At 36.5% G+C, this 17,083-nt stretch overlaps 1 protein-coding gene across 5 annotated transcripts in view; it reads left to right on the top strand.

Moving 5' to 3' along the window:
- LOC128079836 (spondin-2-like) overlaps positions 1-17,083 on the top strand; it is a 57,449-nt gene that overhangs the window by 28,798 nt on the left and 11,568 nt on the right. Inside the window, exon 1 of one of the 5 annotated variants that reach the window (XM_052681413.1) lies at positions 9,968-9,986. The exons of 2 other annotated variants lie outside the window; for them this stretch is intronic. The gene's annotated coding sequence lies outside the window, so the exon portion shown is untranslated. Of the gene's footprint in view, positions 1-9,967; positions 9,987-10,731; positions 10,812-12,399; positions 12,424-17,083 lie in introns of those variants that run through there. 2 more of the 5 variants (XM_052681412.1, XM_052681414.1) reach the window with 2 other exon arrangements.

The following is a 17,083-nucleotide window of genomic DNA, read 5'->3' as shown; positions in this document are numbered from 1 at the left end:
TAACATACAAAGACTGTTTATAGGTGTTGAAATTTTGGAGAATGTTAGAAAGCCACAACTAGGGTTTATTGTCTGTCATGCAACTTGAACTCTTCAGTTATTGTGAGATTACTTCTTGAAAATGTTACCTGAGTTTAGTGCTGAAGCATCTGCAGAAGCATATATATATGTGTGTGTATTTCATTTAAAGTCACCCATATATGCATCACCATGCAGAAAGTCTGGGTGCAAGTGATAGGATTGGAAGAGCAAAATACATCCTGGTTGAGTGAATTGGCTTTCAGGAGACTTCATATTACAACAAAATGGATTATTTAAAGCTTGTACTCAGATGAACTACAAAGAAGATACATAGCATAATAATTTACCATTATCTTAGTAAAATAGTTTGTGCATAATAAGAACTAACTTGAAATTTTATTACTAGCAATCTGAAATTGACTCTTTTTCTTCATTAATCAGGTTCAGGTGTTTGCATTTATTTGACCATTTCTGCTTAAAAATTATAAGTCCGTAGCACATACAAAATTTTGCAAATTATTTCTTTTACATTTTACTTTATTTTTTACATTTTCTTTGATTTCTTTCACAAATTATTTCTTTGCTTATAGTAGCAAATGTCATCACTCATACTTTACACTTCAGTAATTGGTTGTATAGTTAACGAAAAGATAAAATGAATCTACTAGTATTTATAAAACGCAGTCTGTAGATGAGATAGGAAGTCTGAGGAATACCAGGCACGGATTCAAGCATTGGTGCAGGCTTGAGAAGATGTGTATTTTGCAAGATTCATTGTAATCTGTGAAGGGCAAATTGTACAATGTTATCTTGCTCATTTCACTCTCTAATGCTTTGTCTAATTTTATGCAATCCAGAAGCTGAGGCTCTTGGTACCAAATGAAACTACTACTATGTGAAACTTAGTGTTTTGTTTAGAAGCAGATATAGCCTTGTAGAATAAATTTTTGTTTCTTTCTTTGTTTCTTTTTTTCTATTTTTTTTTTTAACTATTTCATTCTAGTAATATTCGTGTGTGAGCTAAACTAAGCAAAGCTCAGTTATTTTGGAAGCCAGAATATTTCATTTATATCAAATAAAATAGATTTATTTAAGAGTAGAAGATTAGACTTCCCAGAACAGGTCTTCATCAGTGACACAGATCTAAATTATCTCAATCAGAAATTGTTTTTGAGGACGTGGATATTTGCAGGCATTATACAGCTATGAAAAAATGTTTAAGTGATGCTCAGCAGCCTGTGCCAGTGCCATTCGTTTTGAGAATAAGGTTTTCTTCTTATCACATCTAAACCTCCTCTGGCACAACTTAGGGCTATTGCCTCTTGTCCTATTAAGATGCATTAATATTATTTGCTAGCCTGTAAATGCAGAATCGTGCTTGTTTTAGTCCCAGCTGATCTTACATTGTTTGACTAAGTAGTACACTTTAACAAGATGGAGAACATGAAATTGGCCAGGAGTGTGTGATCATGGTTCTCATTTTAGAGAATCCCTTAAATTCTCTCATATTATATTTAGCTTGGATTAGTCTAAATTTTTATAACCCATGTGTGCTTTTTGCCCCTCCCCGCGACTCATTCCTTTTCCCTAAAGATACATAATGAACATAAAATTGATGTAATGTTGTCTGAAAACATAAACAGCTTGATTGGGCTTTTGTATTAAAAAAAAAAAAACACAAAAAAACCCCAAAAACAAACAAACAAAAAACCAGCACATAACTTTTAAAATAAGTTTTTAGCACGGAATGATACAACAATGAACTCCACTATGCATCGTTTGCTCATTCAGTATGCTCCTGAGTAATTACTTTCAAAAATCTCCCCATTGTTATTATGTGAAAGAGTAACTTTGTATGTTTGTAAACGGTTAAGAAAACTAAGAAATTCATGATTAAGTCATAGTAAGAGAGTTTTTGTCTTTTGTGCATGTGAATATCCCTTCCATTTAGGAATGCTGGGAAGTCTGAAAGACCATAAATCTTAGTGCAAATTTTTCTTGCTTTTCTTTTTTTTCTCCTCAAAAATCTTACATTAGAAAACTCATCTGAGTTCACTTCTCCTACTGAGTCCTCTAAGATGGTAAACTTTTCCTAAAGGTCCAATACCTTTCAGTCTACCCAATAAATTACAACTCCCTTGCAATGAGTTACTGTTATAATGAAGACTCGCTGGCAATGCAGTGTATTTTAATAGACAAATTAGTCTAACTTAAGCTCTAACCATCTGTTCCATTCTCATTTATGACTCTAAAAAGAACATATTTTAAAATTATATCATTTAAAAATAATGTAAATTATTGAGGCATGCAGTAAGGCTTCTATGTATTTGTTCATTCAGTGTAGCATACTTATGGTAATAGTGATGTTGCCTCCTTGCTCCAGGCATGTATGAAGGAGAAAATGGTTAATGCCTGATACAATAAATTTGCAGTTATTATGACGCATTAAGTATGTCAAAAAAGATATTTTACTCCTAGAGAGTTACAATGAATGTAAATCTCTGTACTGCAGCATCCTGATGGGATACCTGGAGGCAAAGCTTTAGCTAATTCTACAACTTGTAGGGGGTTAAGGATATCAGAGACATTAAATGCTGACAACTGTAGTTTTAATATGCTGGGGAAATGGAGCTATTCCATATCACTTTCTGTGTTTGTTAACATTTATGCCACCACCAGGGATCTCACTAGGATTTATAGGGAAAGGACATGCTGATAGCTATTTAGAGGGAAAACAGTATTTTTTTTTCTCTCCTGCAGACTCATTGCGTAGCAAATTGTTGTACAGATTGACAAAGCAGCAAGGAAGTCAATAGAAAAAGATATGATGTTCTTAAAGACACAACTAAACAGCCAACAAAAACTGTTCTCCCTCTACTGCCTTTCGGCTTCAGTTGTGCCCCCCATGTTTTAAAAGAATTGTATTAAATATTTATCTCATATCAAATCTCGTAAGTGAGATGACGTTGTTATGGCTGATTTTAACTTCAGAATAAGCATCAGCAGCCTGACAGTATTCCTCTCTGATTTCATATGCCTGTGGTGCTTTATTGGGAAGTTACTTTGTGCAAGTGGAAGAGGGCAGCTTTAGTTACTTACACTTTTTCCTCTGGCAAGATTGGATAAGCTTCTGATCGCAATAAAATATAAGACCAGATCCAAGTCTGACCAAATATTTAGATGAAATACAACATCAGTCTTATCAGTTTAGTATTTCAAAGTTTCACCTGAATAAGCTGCCTCTACTGGCAATGTAGAGTGTGAAGAGGTTGTTCCTTCTGTGTATTTTTGGGTAGGATGAGTTTCCTTTTGGAAGTATCACTGTCTACGGAGACAGCCAGTTTGAGGCAGGCCAGATGCTATGCTATGAGAGAGCTAAAGTTAGATAAGAGGAAGGCCAAAGTTAGCATTTATAGAGCACTCCATTTCATGTCTCCTTTTCAATCATTTGCAGAATGACATCAACGATTATAAAGGGAACATCTGCTGATGGCTTTAGGAGGTATTAAGTTTGGAATGACTAATTTAGCTGTATAATTAACAGAAATATGGTTTGTTTGGCAGAATAGGAAAAACACACTATAGAGATACTGATGATAATTGTGAAGACCAGTAATAGAAATGAAAATGTATCACTTCAGTTCATTACATGTCTGAGACTGTCATTCCAAAGTAAGTGCCTCTTAAAGCCAGATGCTCCCTCTGCAAATTTGATGTGTGTTTATAATGGGTGGACAAAGGAGATATTACATCTTTTGTTAGCACTAAGTACCAAGGTCAAATTGGGTAAATAAGCAATGATTTCAGAATTTTAATTATATAAGAAATGATTCCTATTTAATTCTTGCAGAAATTTTTCTGCCTCCTAAGGATTTTCTAGCAGGTAGCATTTTGAGATTAACTGTCTTTTTCATGTGTTCAGACACACACATTTTGAAGTATGCTTTATTTCTAACCTTGTAAATATTAGGAACATAATTCAGATCTTCTCTGGTTTGGCTGAGGGTGCACTGCAAGCTTAATAGGAGGCATGTGGATGTTTTCACTGTAGCATAATGAAAATTCAACAGAGAGTTTTCCTCTAGAATACTAATCAGTGGAATTACAAGATATTTTAACATGGGACACAAAGTGGTTTTATTCTGAATAAAAATTTTTGACCTTTCATTATTGAAACTGCTAAAATTTTAATTTCCTAAATCTTCCAAATTTACTTTTCTAGTTGCTCTTGTATTATTTAATGTATGATTTCACTCTATTCTGTTCCAATTTATAAACTAACCTTGTAACACTGAGCACATCCCAATGCACAGTTAAAAGCTGTGATTAAGACTGTTTATTTGTGGTTCATTCTTTTCCGTTTCCAACCCTGTGTTTGTAGCATCTTGTTTTGTGAGGTTTTTAACATTTATTTTCTTTCATCTGTTTTAATTCGGAAAAAAATGCTGAGAAAAGAAAGACAGAAACTTTCCCTCTCCTTACTTTTCAGAGTTCCCATACAGACATCTTCTTTTGCCAGTTATTTTCATTCTGCCCATTCATCATTTTGTTCAGTCTTGCAGAACTGGCAGATTTCGGACTGCCTGGTTCTGTTTCACCAGACCCAGGCTTAATGAATCTGTGAGCAGATCTAAGGTGAGGATTTAAAAGTTTGTGGTACATGAATATTCTAACAGTATTCCACAGTATGAGTATTGCTGGTATCTAGACGGAACGGCGTGGTTATGGGTGGGTGTATTTTCAAAAGAAGAAAAGGGCTGATTTCTAACTCACGGTGAGGTGAACTTCAGGTCATACTTCTGTGGGATGGCATCACCCAGGCTGTAAAGGAAGCTGGTCAGAAATGCATCCATAGGGACAAAAAGGAAATCGGACATTTCCAAAAGTAGTGCAGCGTATTTTATTTTACTGTGTGGAATTTGGTACATTAGCAATGGCTTAACTATGTAACTCCTGTGTACTTTTCTAACTATGGGTACTTCTCTCTAGCGAAAGTTCCTTACTAGAGGAGAAATCACATTACGTTTTCACCCCGTCTATATTTTCCACTTTCTATTTAGGAGGTGATAAGTTTGGGCCATGGTGGCTGTTACTGTTCCTTTCCATGCCCTTTGAGAGCTCAGACTATGAAATAAAGCCAAAGCTGCAGCTGCAGCAGAAAATATGCACTTTTTAAATGAGAAACATGTTGTTGATTTCCCCCTCCCTACAGTAAATCGGTGCATAAGATAAAGAACAACATATCGTGTAACAATTAGGCCGCAATCTATTAACATCTCAGTTAGCAAAAGTTAAATACAAGTATAACAGTTAATTATTTTTTTCAGCAACTATAGCAAGTATACTGCTGGGTGTGATATTCTGCATTGCGAAGGGAAAGTACTTTCTTCTGTTTTCTTTTTTTCTTTTGTTTTTTTCCTTCTGTAGGTTAAATGTTTATTCTTCAGTTTTAGATGAATACTTTATATGTAGTAATTTTATACATGTGTCAGGCTTGTAAAATTTTTAGTTTTTCATGGAGTATGTTTCATATAAACACAGATTGAAATAGTGTACTGCCATGAAATTTGCTATTTTTTGTCACAACAGCTTTGTGTGCTTCTTCAGTTTGATTAATTTGAACACTCATCTGTTGGAGGGGCAGTGATTTCTTGTGTGTGGAAAACCCACAATGCCCTATTTTGCTTTGACAGCTGTATTTATTTCAGTGAGCTAATTAATGGGAATCCCAGTTGCTAAGATGGTTTTCTGATGCGCTGTTCCAAAGCAGCAGCTGACAACTACGCACTGTGATTTCAGGAGGAAGAAAGTGCTTCATTTCTTTTTTTTCCTCCCTTGATCTTCAGGTACAGAATAGAAGGATTGTCCACTTGAGAGGACACTGAATACAGGCAAATCCTTCAGTTTCACTTTAAAATTCTTACTTTTTATCATTGAATCATTTGAGTTGGAAGGGACCCTTACAGGCTATCTAGACCAATTCCACTACAACAAACAGACACCTACAGCTCCATCAGGTGCACAGAGCCTTGTCCAGCCTGACCTTGAGTGTCTCCAAGGATGGGGCATCCACCATCTCTCTGGGCAACCTGTGCCAGTGCCTCACTACCCTTATTGTAAAACACATCTTATATCCAAATACAGTAGTAGTTTTATTTATTTATTCACGTATTTATTCATTTATTATTTTTACTAACTTTTTATTTTTAAGAATTGTCTGCAATATGGATAAATGAATCGTATTTATATTTTAAAATATATTTCAAGCTAAAATAATTATACTATTTTTTTAAGCTATCTGAGCTACTTCTCACAGTGGATTAAGCAATGTGATTGCAATGACTAATTTTCTTTCATAGTATCTTCAGTGTTCTAACACATAGAAATCTTTGATTTAGTAGTTAAAGTTATAACAAGATATAACTGTGGCTGAAAGCAGAAGTCAGAAATATTTAAACTAGCAATTAAATGTGACTTTCAAAAGCAGGATGAACTTGACCTTATTTTTTTAGCATGTCCCTATGTTGAGGGCAATTAATAATTGACACTTCTTCTCATAGAAAGTGACAAATTGATCATCATTTGGAATCTTGAAATCAAAATTAGATACCTTTGAAAAAAAATCTTCTGTAGCCCAGTCTAAATGAAGACTGACAACATTAACTTCTGGTGAAAAGAAGAAATGATAATGTCCCAATATGAGATGGCAAGAAATTATTTGGTCTGTGTAACTAAGAAGCTGGATAATATATCTGCAGTGGATTCTTCTAACAGTCTCAACAGTCTGTTAATCTACAAATGTTCAAATAACACACAGTATGGGTACAAGCATTAGACGGAGCATTTTGAAATGAAGGGTGACATTAGAGAGGCAGTTTGATTTAGCAATTAGTGCATGGATTCACAAGTCAGAAATTCTGCATTCTATTCCCATATCTGACATTGATTAGCAAGTCACATTAGGACTTATTATCAAAAGTCAGATATGCAGCTGATCATCTAATTAAGATCATCATACTATTAGCATAACTGCATTTGCAAATCATGCATGCAGAGCTTTAGCCTTTGTTTAACCTTGATCTGTGATATGAAAGCAATCTGTGTCACAGACTTATACAAACCTCTTATTCTATCATTTGAGCAGCTCACAGTTTTTAATATATTTATCCTCCTCAGACTCTGTCAAACTGGGTATTATTATTTATCCTCATTTTGAGAAATTGGAATGGCAGCACAGAAATATGATGCTCGGATTTCAAAAGATTAGACAGCCAAAGATACAGATAAGCAATTAATGAAATTTTCTTAAGTCCCAAAGAGGATCACATCCTTAACTCCTATGAGTATTTTTCATGATTTTTAAGTACCTAAAACACTTCAGAATTGGGTTCTGCATCTTGTTAGGTCTAATTCTATTTGGAAACTGTGTTCGTACTAAATATATGGCATTTTAGGGGGCTTCAGTGGCTAGTTTTAGTCTTATCCTTTAGAGTGAACCCTTGCTAAAGCTCACCTTCTGAATAATTTTATTCCCAAATTCAGTTATGTGATGCTCCAACACCGGTCCATACAAATGAAAGCACAGTAAATGGGAATGAAATTTGCTTCAGGAAATTTGCTTCAGAAGATCAGAGTTGGGGTAAAATGTTGTTGCAGACTCACTCAGTGATTACTAGAATCAAAGCCACCCGAGAACTATTAAGTAATTGGATTCCTCTCTGCACAGGTGGAGAATTTAGATGTCCTGACCTGAAAAGCTCACTATTAGCAAACAAGTTTGGCCATCTAAAGAGTATAATAAGATTGCTTTCTAGTTTGTAGCTAACTGAAAAGCTGGATAGAAGCAATTAAAACTAATTTGAAAAGAGAGTTACTTACTTTGTGGAAGATTAGACAATTTAACAAGACAAAATACATAGCATCTGCCAAACTTTGCTACATTCTGGGATTATTTTAGTAAATATTTAGAACCTCTCTTTGCCAATTTTATGAGAGAAAGCAATAATTTTCCATCCACTGCACACTCATTTTCATGAATTTTCCACATGATGAGAAAATGGAAGAAGAAATGTCTTATTTTAAGGATTCTAAGACTACAGTAAAAGGATTTTTTGAAATTAAATTCACTTTCTTGTAATAAAAGAAAGATTAAAATTTTAAAGAATGAGAGTCTCAGCCAGGTAAATACTTCAAATATCTCCTTGATTTACTTAATCCACTAACTGCTGGTTCATTATTTTAAATGAATTAACTTTTGTCACTCAAATGTTACAAAGATAAGTTACAAACATATGACAGGTGCTCTGTGAACTGGTATTTCTTACCTGAATGTTTCATTTTTTTACAAAATATGAAATGAACTTCTTTCATCACTGTACATGTAAATAGACACCAGCCCATGTGATGTGAAATCTGCAGATGTCCAGAATTTTCTAAGCTATTTATCTTTCCTCCCTTTTTTTTGGTAGTACTTCGGTCATGCTGACATACTGAAGTGATAAATACAAATGAACGTTATTCAAGAATGCTGGAAATGAGGGAGGGTACACCAACTATTGCCTTAATAGCCTTTTCATGCCCTGAAATATTTCATCAGAGTGAAAAATAAAGGAAGTGAACAACAGGTACTGAAAACAACTAAATGAATAGAACAGAGTCACAAACTGGTACATCAAGAGGAAAAATCTGTATAGATTTTAGACCAAAAAATTATATTTTATTTAATTTTATTCTAAGTTCTCAGTTATGAGTTATTTATTAGGTGTCTAGGGTTTTTTTTTTTTTTTTTCTGGTTTCTTTCTTAGTAAAATGATGTCTTAATGTGCTTCCTTTCTCTCCCTTTGACTTTCAGGGAAAACTTAGAGTCCTGATGACTTGTATGAAAGAATATTATAGAATAACAGAATCATAGAATGTCTAGGGTTGGAAGAGAACTTAAAGCTCATCCAGCCCCAACCCCCTGCCATGGGCTGGTTGCCTCCACCAGCTTAGGCCGCCCATGGCCTCATCCAACCTGGCCTTGAGCACCTCCAGGGATGGGGCACCTGTCAGTATGTCACCACCCTACCAAAAACCAACATTCATCAACAGCTCATCTTTCCCTGGGCTTTCCTGCGGTAGAATCTTTCTAATGTTATGCTTTGTTTTTATCTGCACAGATTGGAATTAATTTAGTGGGTTTTTTTTCTTTTTTTTTCTTTTTTTTTATCTTAGGAGACACTCAGATGCTATGACAACAGTTATCAGGATTATAGGCTGGGTAGATAATTATTTGACAGTAACTAGAGGGGTGAGACAAAGAGGTGGACACATTTTAATTATGTTTGTAACATCTATCCATTTGTTCTTTTCTGTACTGCATAATTTGCAGGAGGGAAATGAACTTTTTACATAGTCTGATAGTGATGGGACAAGGGGGAATGGTTTCATACTAAAAAATGGGACATTAAGATTGGATGTTGGGGAAAATTTTTACTGAGATGGTGGTGAAGCCTAGGCATAGGCTGCTCAGAGAATTGTGGATGCCTCACCCCTGGAGGTGCTTAGGACCAGGTTAGATGGGGTCCTGGACTTGATGTGGTGCCTCTTTTAATAGTTGGCAACCCTGAGAATTGCACAAGGGCTGGAACTAGATGACCTCTGAGGTCCTTTCCCACCCGAGCCATTATCTGATTCTATGATAATATGTTAATAGGTATATTTTTCTATCACCATCATTCTGGACTATGGTATCATAATCTAATCTCTGGAATATGAGCATAAACCTGAACCTTTCTAGATCAGCTCCCATCAGAAACCAGGGCCTGAAGAGAGCAGGTGTGCCTAGTTCTCACCCAGGTCACACCCAAGGTAGGAAAACGGTGCATTGCTAAACCTGGAAGCAGAGAAAACCTTCGCAGGGAGCACAGAGTTCTTCCTATTTCTGCTTCTCATTTTCATGACAGATCACAAGGGGGGCTGTAAAGGTACACGCAAACTCTGTAGCAGGATCTGTTATGTTAGGATGGGGGGAAGTGGTTTCAAAGTAAAAGTGGGGAGATTGAGACAGGATATAAGAACTTTTTTACAATAAGGATGATGAGGCACTGGCCCAGGTTGCCCAGAGAGATTGTGGATGCCCAATCCCTGGAGATGCTCCAAGACAGGCTGGAGGGGCTCTGAGCACCTGATGGAGCTGTAAGTGTCCCTGTTCATTGCAGGGGAATTGGATTAGACGGCCTTTAAGGATCCCTTCCAACTCAAATGATTCTATGATTCTATGACAAAGCAGAGTGTTTTGTTCCTTGTTTAGCCTCTATTTTATGCTGTTTGGTTTTAGAAGGGTGTGACAGAATAGTATTGAGAAAGGCTGCCTCTGCTTTTTCTTGGCTATGACAGTTTGTGTCAGGTGGACAGAGGGAGAGAGGGGAGACTGCAGTGCCTGCACGCAGACTGAAAGTCTCCTGAAAGAGCACATGGCCTGCTTGTAGCAGGGGAGCAGATCTACAGCCAAGCCTCAGAGGTCAAGGAGAGGATACATTCCTAGAGACCCAGAGGGAGACTGTGTGAAGGCTGCTGCGGCCCATGGAGGCAGTGCAAATTGATGACTCCAGAGCATCTGGAAGGAGGGACTCATTCTGAAAGGAAATAGAAAACAGGGGGAAATATTTGTTTTCAAAAACTTTATTTAGACTGCATCATCCAAAAGATCTACATCTGCTTGATTTTAAGGGGTTGCTGTGCTCAAAGGAAACACAGAGATCAGGATCACTTCAGTGTTTTGGGATACGTTCTCTCTGCAGATATAACTGGTGAGCACTACCTCGAGGCTCAGACCTCCTCAGAATCACACCATAACCTCATGAACGCAAATGTTTACATATAAGCTTTCTGGGATGAAGATCCTCTCTTCCTTATTTGGAAATGACTATAGAAATTTTAGTAAAATATCCCCAGAGTAATTTATTTGGCCAGTCCTACTGGTAGCAAGAGAGAAATAGCTACTATAATGGACTAGAAAACATGGAAAAACAAGCTTGCTGATCAAACTCTTGAATTTGATCTAATTCGTGTTGACAGCTCTGCTCTGGTTAGTACAAGGGATCTAAGAGCACACTCCAATACTGTTTTCTCTTTCTCTCAATCTTTGCATGCTTTTCCATCTTGAGATGCTGAAATTGAACATTTGAGCTCTCCAGGAAAGCATCTATCATACAGTCCACACTGCAAACAAAGTGTATTTTCCATTCTGTTTATCACATCATTAATTTATAAAATCTGTGGTTCAACATTACATATTCATAGACTCATGAGACCACATACAGTGGGCCAAGTTCTCTGCTTGTCCTATATTCTGAGGTAATCCTGGTACAATCCAGCAAAATAAATGCATATGCTACAGGACCAAATTATCAATAAAAAACACTGATCCCTGTGTAAACTGAACATAAAGTGTAACAACCAACCTTTCCCTTTTATCTTCTTTCCCTTCGTGTTTTGAGATAACTGACAGTGTTATGGAACGTGAACTGAACTCCAGATGTTACATAAGTTGTAATCTATAACCATCCTGTATGATATTTATTGAGCAAAGTTGCATCATACTTTACTTTGTCTGTGTTATATTACATTAGCTGGCTGAGATGCCAAGGGATTGGCGTAGGGAAAATAATAGTTGGTAAAAATTATAATTCTTATTGCCTGGTTTATTGTATTTGATATCACATTTTTGAAGAATTCAACAAAGAAAGTGCGTAAATTATGCGATATTGTGAAATTACAGGATTTCTTTCATGATATTTTTGGGTTTGTTACATATAATATGTGCAGGCTTATCTTTGTAAATTACTATGCAGCTCAAAATAGATTTTACAAACTGTTGTCTTCAAAAGTACTAAAGTTATTCTATTTAACTGTGGTGGGAAAAAAGGCAGGTCAGGTAGTGCTGTCGCAAGATCTGCTCACCTGCAGGTGAAAAGATGCAACTGCATGCATTCATACCAGTTTTTAACTATTAGAAGAAAAAATACTGGTATTGTTGCTGGGGATGATCCAAAATTTGGCAAACTGATGCATCTGTGAATCTCAATGTTGGCATCTCAGTGTCTCTGTTTCATACACAAGCTCTAAGAGAGTCTTATGTAAGAGTAAGTAGGGGCTGCTTACACAATCAAATTTGCCAAAAGTTACTTAGCCAAGAGAACTGTCAAAATCACTATTGAGATGAAGACATCTGTCTGTGAATTAGAACAGCACAGAAGGCAAATGCTGATGTAGTTTTGGAAACAGTGAACATGAGAAGTAGGAGATACAAATGCAAAAGAAATGTGTTATGCACAGTATTGGTAGAAACTACTTAAGACTTTTTTGAAGGAGAAGTCCAAGAGAAAGATTCAGGACTTCCAGATCCACACCTGGAAAAAGGTAAGTCTTTTCTTACATCATAATACCGTGCGCTATAAACAAACAGCACCTGATGAAACAGTGTATCTTGGTAAATTTGAGGGCAGTACTAAATGGGTGGGGTGGGCAAGTAACAAATTTTTCCAGGTAGACCTTCATAATCTTGATGAGAAATCCCAACCTCAAAAGTTCAAGAAGGAGTCCACATTTTTGCCCCTGGGCAAAATGATCCCATGCATCAGGTCAGGATGGGAACAAACTGGCTGAATAGCAGCACAGTGAAAGGAACCCAGGGATTACTGTGGACATCGAGATGAATGGGAGCAAAAAGCGTGTTCACATCATGAATAAAGCAAAATGCATACTGGGCTACAACAGGATTTGCAAGGCCAGCAGACTGAGGGAAGTTGTTACAGCCTCTACTAAACACTGGTGAGGTCACACAGCTTAGTGCCCTCAGTTGAGAGATTTCCGAATCAAGAAAGATGCTTAGAGGCTGAAGAGTCTCATGGAGGTCTATCAAGGCAACCAGACTGAAGTGCATAGCATATGAGGAGACCTGAGAGGGCTGAGCTGGTTCAGTGCAGAGGATTTTGAGGGCAATCTTAATAGCAGCCCACGCTGTCTTGAAGGATGTTTCCCATCAAAGACAGCAAAACTAAAATTCCAATTGTTCACAGCAGATTAGGTTATAGGGATAACAGTTTCAGGCAGCACCTTGGAAAATTCAGATTGCTTGGAATGAAAAACTTTTTCACAAGGATTTTGATGCAACATTAGTGTTAGTTACCCAGGGAGGTGGTAGAAATCTCCATCCTTTGTGCTTTCCAAGACTCAGCCAAAGCTGGCCTTACCTAGTTGGGGTACAACCCAGCCTTGAATAAGATTGAAAAAGAAACACCCTTCCAACTGGTGTTTCTATGATTCCATGAAACAAGTTGATGAACTCTTTTTGGTTAAATGATTGATTAAATATTCAGTATTGTCCAAAAAATATTTAGGACTACATTTCTGTGACTACCACGTAGGTTTGCTGAGTTAAAATAATCACTAAAGAACATGGTTCTGCCTTATATACACCCAAGATTAGTGTTCATGTTGCTTTTCTGAGTTTCCATTACAGAATATGAGACTCATTATTTAGCTGATTAATCAACACTTACAGTTTAGACTTTAACTGGTCTGGCTTTTTCTATAATGTTATTTCTGGAGACAGCTAGAATTGTGTCATGTAACTGTCATATAGGGTTATTAGTTTCCAAATAAGAAACAGAATTCTCAGTGTGGACTGAGAAAGGGAAGAATGTAAATTATTACTGAAGTCTTCCCCCAGTTCTGTGCTTGTTTGTCCTTTAGTTTCATTAAACTGTATTTGCTTTAAAAACTGCATGGAGTTCATAATTACAAAGATGTGTTTAGAACAGTTCCTCAGTACTTGAAAATTTCAATATATTCAGTAAACTTTATGGTAACTTTGAAGAGCAGGTTAGGACAAGAAGTGAGGAATAATACACTTAATTGAACCTGCAAACACAATGCAGCGTGGTTAATTTAGATATGATTTGGGTTTTCTATTTACAAAATAAATTATGATATACGTTTTACATATTTTAAAACAATAGGTCAGGTCCTGGTTATGTTCATATTTCTGTTGCATATTTCTGTTGTTGCTTATTCAGATTTATACCAGTGCTTTAGAATGAAAAAACCATTCAAGTATTTCTAGCAATGCAGTGCTTTCTAGCATGATACTTGACAGTGATTGAGTTTTAAATGTTAAAGAAGTAAATGAATTGTATAGATTCCTGAAATATATACATTGATATCAGTTCATACTTAATTTGTAGCTAGTGCAGAATATAATAGAAAAAACTTAAATTTGTCTTAAGCTCTTTGTTGAGACATATATGATTATTAATAACATAGGAGTCTGGTACAGCACTAGAAATGACAAGAAATTAGATAACAATTTATTTAAAGAGCAGTTTTCTTCCATTTCAAAATAAAATCTTTCTAAAAACTGATTTCACTTTCTTCAATAATAGCATAAGTACTGATTCAGAAAAGAAAATTCTTACTGTCCATGTTTTCCTTACCTTTGTTGAAAACCCAAGTGAACAGAGCAGTTTATTTAGTTTATTTATGGACAAGGGCACGTTTGTTTCTGCGTATGGTCAAAAACAATAATCTCTTATGTATTACAGACTTGCTTGTCCTAATTTCTACTACTTTTATGATGTTTTGTGTGCTCTTGAGTGTGCATGTCATCAAATCTATGTGTTTTCAGTGGTCATAGCTGGCATTTTAGTTGAAAGTTTGTTTCCAAGCATTGGGTCATATTTATAAACAAGTTATCAAACAGATATTTATGTATCAACAAAACTGTATGATACCCTCCCAATTTCAAGTATTTTAAATGAGGATGCGTTTGATTACCTCAACAAATGGTAGCAGTGCTGTGAATTAAAAGAATCCATTTGGTAGGGGTTGATTTCATCACGTTTATAAAACACCACAAAAATCTTTGTGATGTTGCTTGTTGTGTGGAGGATTACAAAAGGCTTGACTTTTCCTGTAACAAACTCAGTGGATATGCATTTAGCCCTCTGGAGTATTATTTGCATTCCATGCAGAGATCCTCCACGAGCAACTGTGTGAAATTTGCCATCACTGATGAATGTGCAGAGAACTGTGTGGAGTTTTTTACTCCAAAGCAGTATGACTTTGTTAGCACTATGATGTTTCTGAACTAACAGATCTCCTCTTTCAGTCAGTTAATTAGCTTCGTGTTCACCATCTGCATTTAGCTTTTGTATCACCAGTTTCAGAGATTGGTTGGTGCTAAATTAAAGGCTTCTGCAATGTACTCCATCCATCAGTTGGCATATGCAGGTCTTCTTACATCATCTTCCTTTACAAGACTCCATTTTGCTTCTGCATTCCCAGTATTGTGAGAGAAAAACCCAGATGGACAGAGAAACTGTAAGAATATTAGACAGTGACAGATTTTTGTTGTTACTTGAAGGACTGGATTAAGATTGAATACTTGATATTATACTTGAATACTGGATAGAATACTTGAGATTATAAGGGACCTCAAGATGTCTCTGATCCCACCTCTAATTCACGTTAGGGCCAATTTCTAGATCAGATCGTACTGCTCATGTTTATCCAGTCTCATTTCAAAGCCTTCAAGGAAGTATTGCAAAGAGTGGAACAAAGCCCCCAAACTGATATGCTAAATGAGTAGTCAAATTGAAAACTACTGTATTGTACTGACCATGAGGTTTTCTACACGGCATGTATACCCAACCCCAAAAATGAATAAAGAAATGAAGTCGTATATTAGTTAAGGCCTTTATTTTTTATTTTGCTTGCATGTAGTGCCTCAAAAATATTCTGTCTGGTGCTGTAATTAAGCTGTAGTATGATAAATGTCTTCGGTTTTGTCTTCAAAGCATCTTTTGTTTGAAGAAGAGGTTTTCTTGCAAATATAAAAAGTAAATTTAAAAGCAAATTTTCCCACAGGTGTCTGAGTCAGAACTACAAGGTTAGAATCTCCTAAATATTCAGCCTGTTGCAGAGTTCTGCTATGTCACGTATGCTGTACAGTCTAGTGAGCTAACACTGCTGGTGCAGGCACTCCACAGATTAGCACAGTTCTCTGAAAGCTGGCCCTCATCCCACAGCGAAAAAATCCTAGTCTGATGAGCAGATGAAAGAAGCTGTTTTTTTTTTTTTCCCCCTATCTGTGGAGTTTTGGTGGATATAAGAATGGCACAAATTCCTGCTCCAACATCCTGTTGCAAGACCCTTTGGAAAGCAAATGGGCAGTGGCAGGACAGGCCAGCTGTTTCAGGTATGCAGTGGTCTGAATGAGTGAGCACTGGGATGACACATGAGTGTAGGATTGGTGAGACTGTTCCATACATATCCTGAGCATTAACCATAGGAATGAGGTCATCGATTTGTGATTTAGCTGATGAGTTAGGGGAGGGGATTTAAATTGTTTATTTCTGTGTATGTTAATTGGTGCCAAGATAACTCTATTCCTAAGAAGATAAGAAGCTATTGAAGTATTGTTTGGACAACCCTGATGATTAAATCATCAGAGTGTTCCAACTGTTAAAACCTTATGCGAGTCAAGAACTGCCAGCTATGGTCTATTATGTCTGAAGGATTATGGTGAAACGGGAGAAAAAAAATTCTGAAGGATGCTTATGCAGTGGAAGACAGCTTCTGTGGTAGCATGATAGATGATAGATGAGTGGACCAAAAATGCTGGTGAAGGTGGCTTTCCACAAAAGTTGAACACCTTGGGAACTAGGCAGCTTCACTAACCATGTAAATCAAACCTCGATAGCTACTGCCTTGGGTTCTCCCATCCTTTTCTGTGCTGAGAGCTGCTTCTCCTGCTGTGTTCCTTCCATCAGAACAGTGAGTCATATGAAGGAAGTTATTTGTCTGAATGCTGACTTACAAGTATTTGTTATTAACTCAGTCAATTCTTCTGTGTTGTTCAGTGTGTAGCCACTGAATCGTTGTACTCATGTAAAGAAGGTGAAACTGAAAATCTGCAATGCAGAAAATGGAATGGATGAAGCGTTTACTATTGCCACACAGTTTGGGTGAAACTACAATATGTGCAGGGGAAGAAGCCCTAAGGAAGCATGGTCTTTTG

The sequence above is a fragment of the Tympanuchus pallidicinctus genome, unplaced genomic scaffold (assembly GCF_026119805.1).
Source record: "Tympanuchus pallidicinctus isolate F22 unplaced genomic scaffold, pur_lepc_1.0 scaffold2, whole genome shotgun sequence".
Classification (NCBI taxonomy): domain Eukaryota; kingdom Metazoa; phylum Chordata; class Aves; order Galliformes; family Phasianidae; genus Tympanuchus; species Tympanuchus pallidicinctus.
Note: the sequence above shows the minus strand (reverse complement) of the source record. Positions and strands in the feature narration are given on the sequence as shown.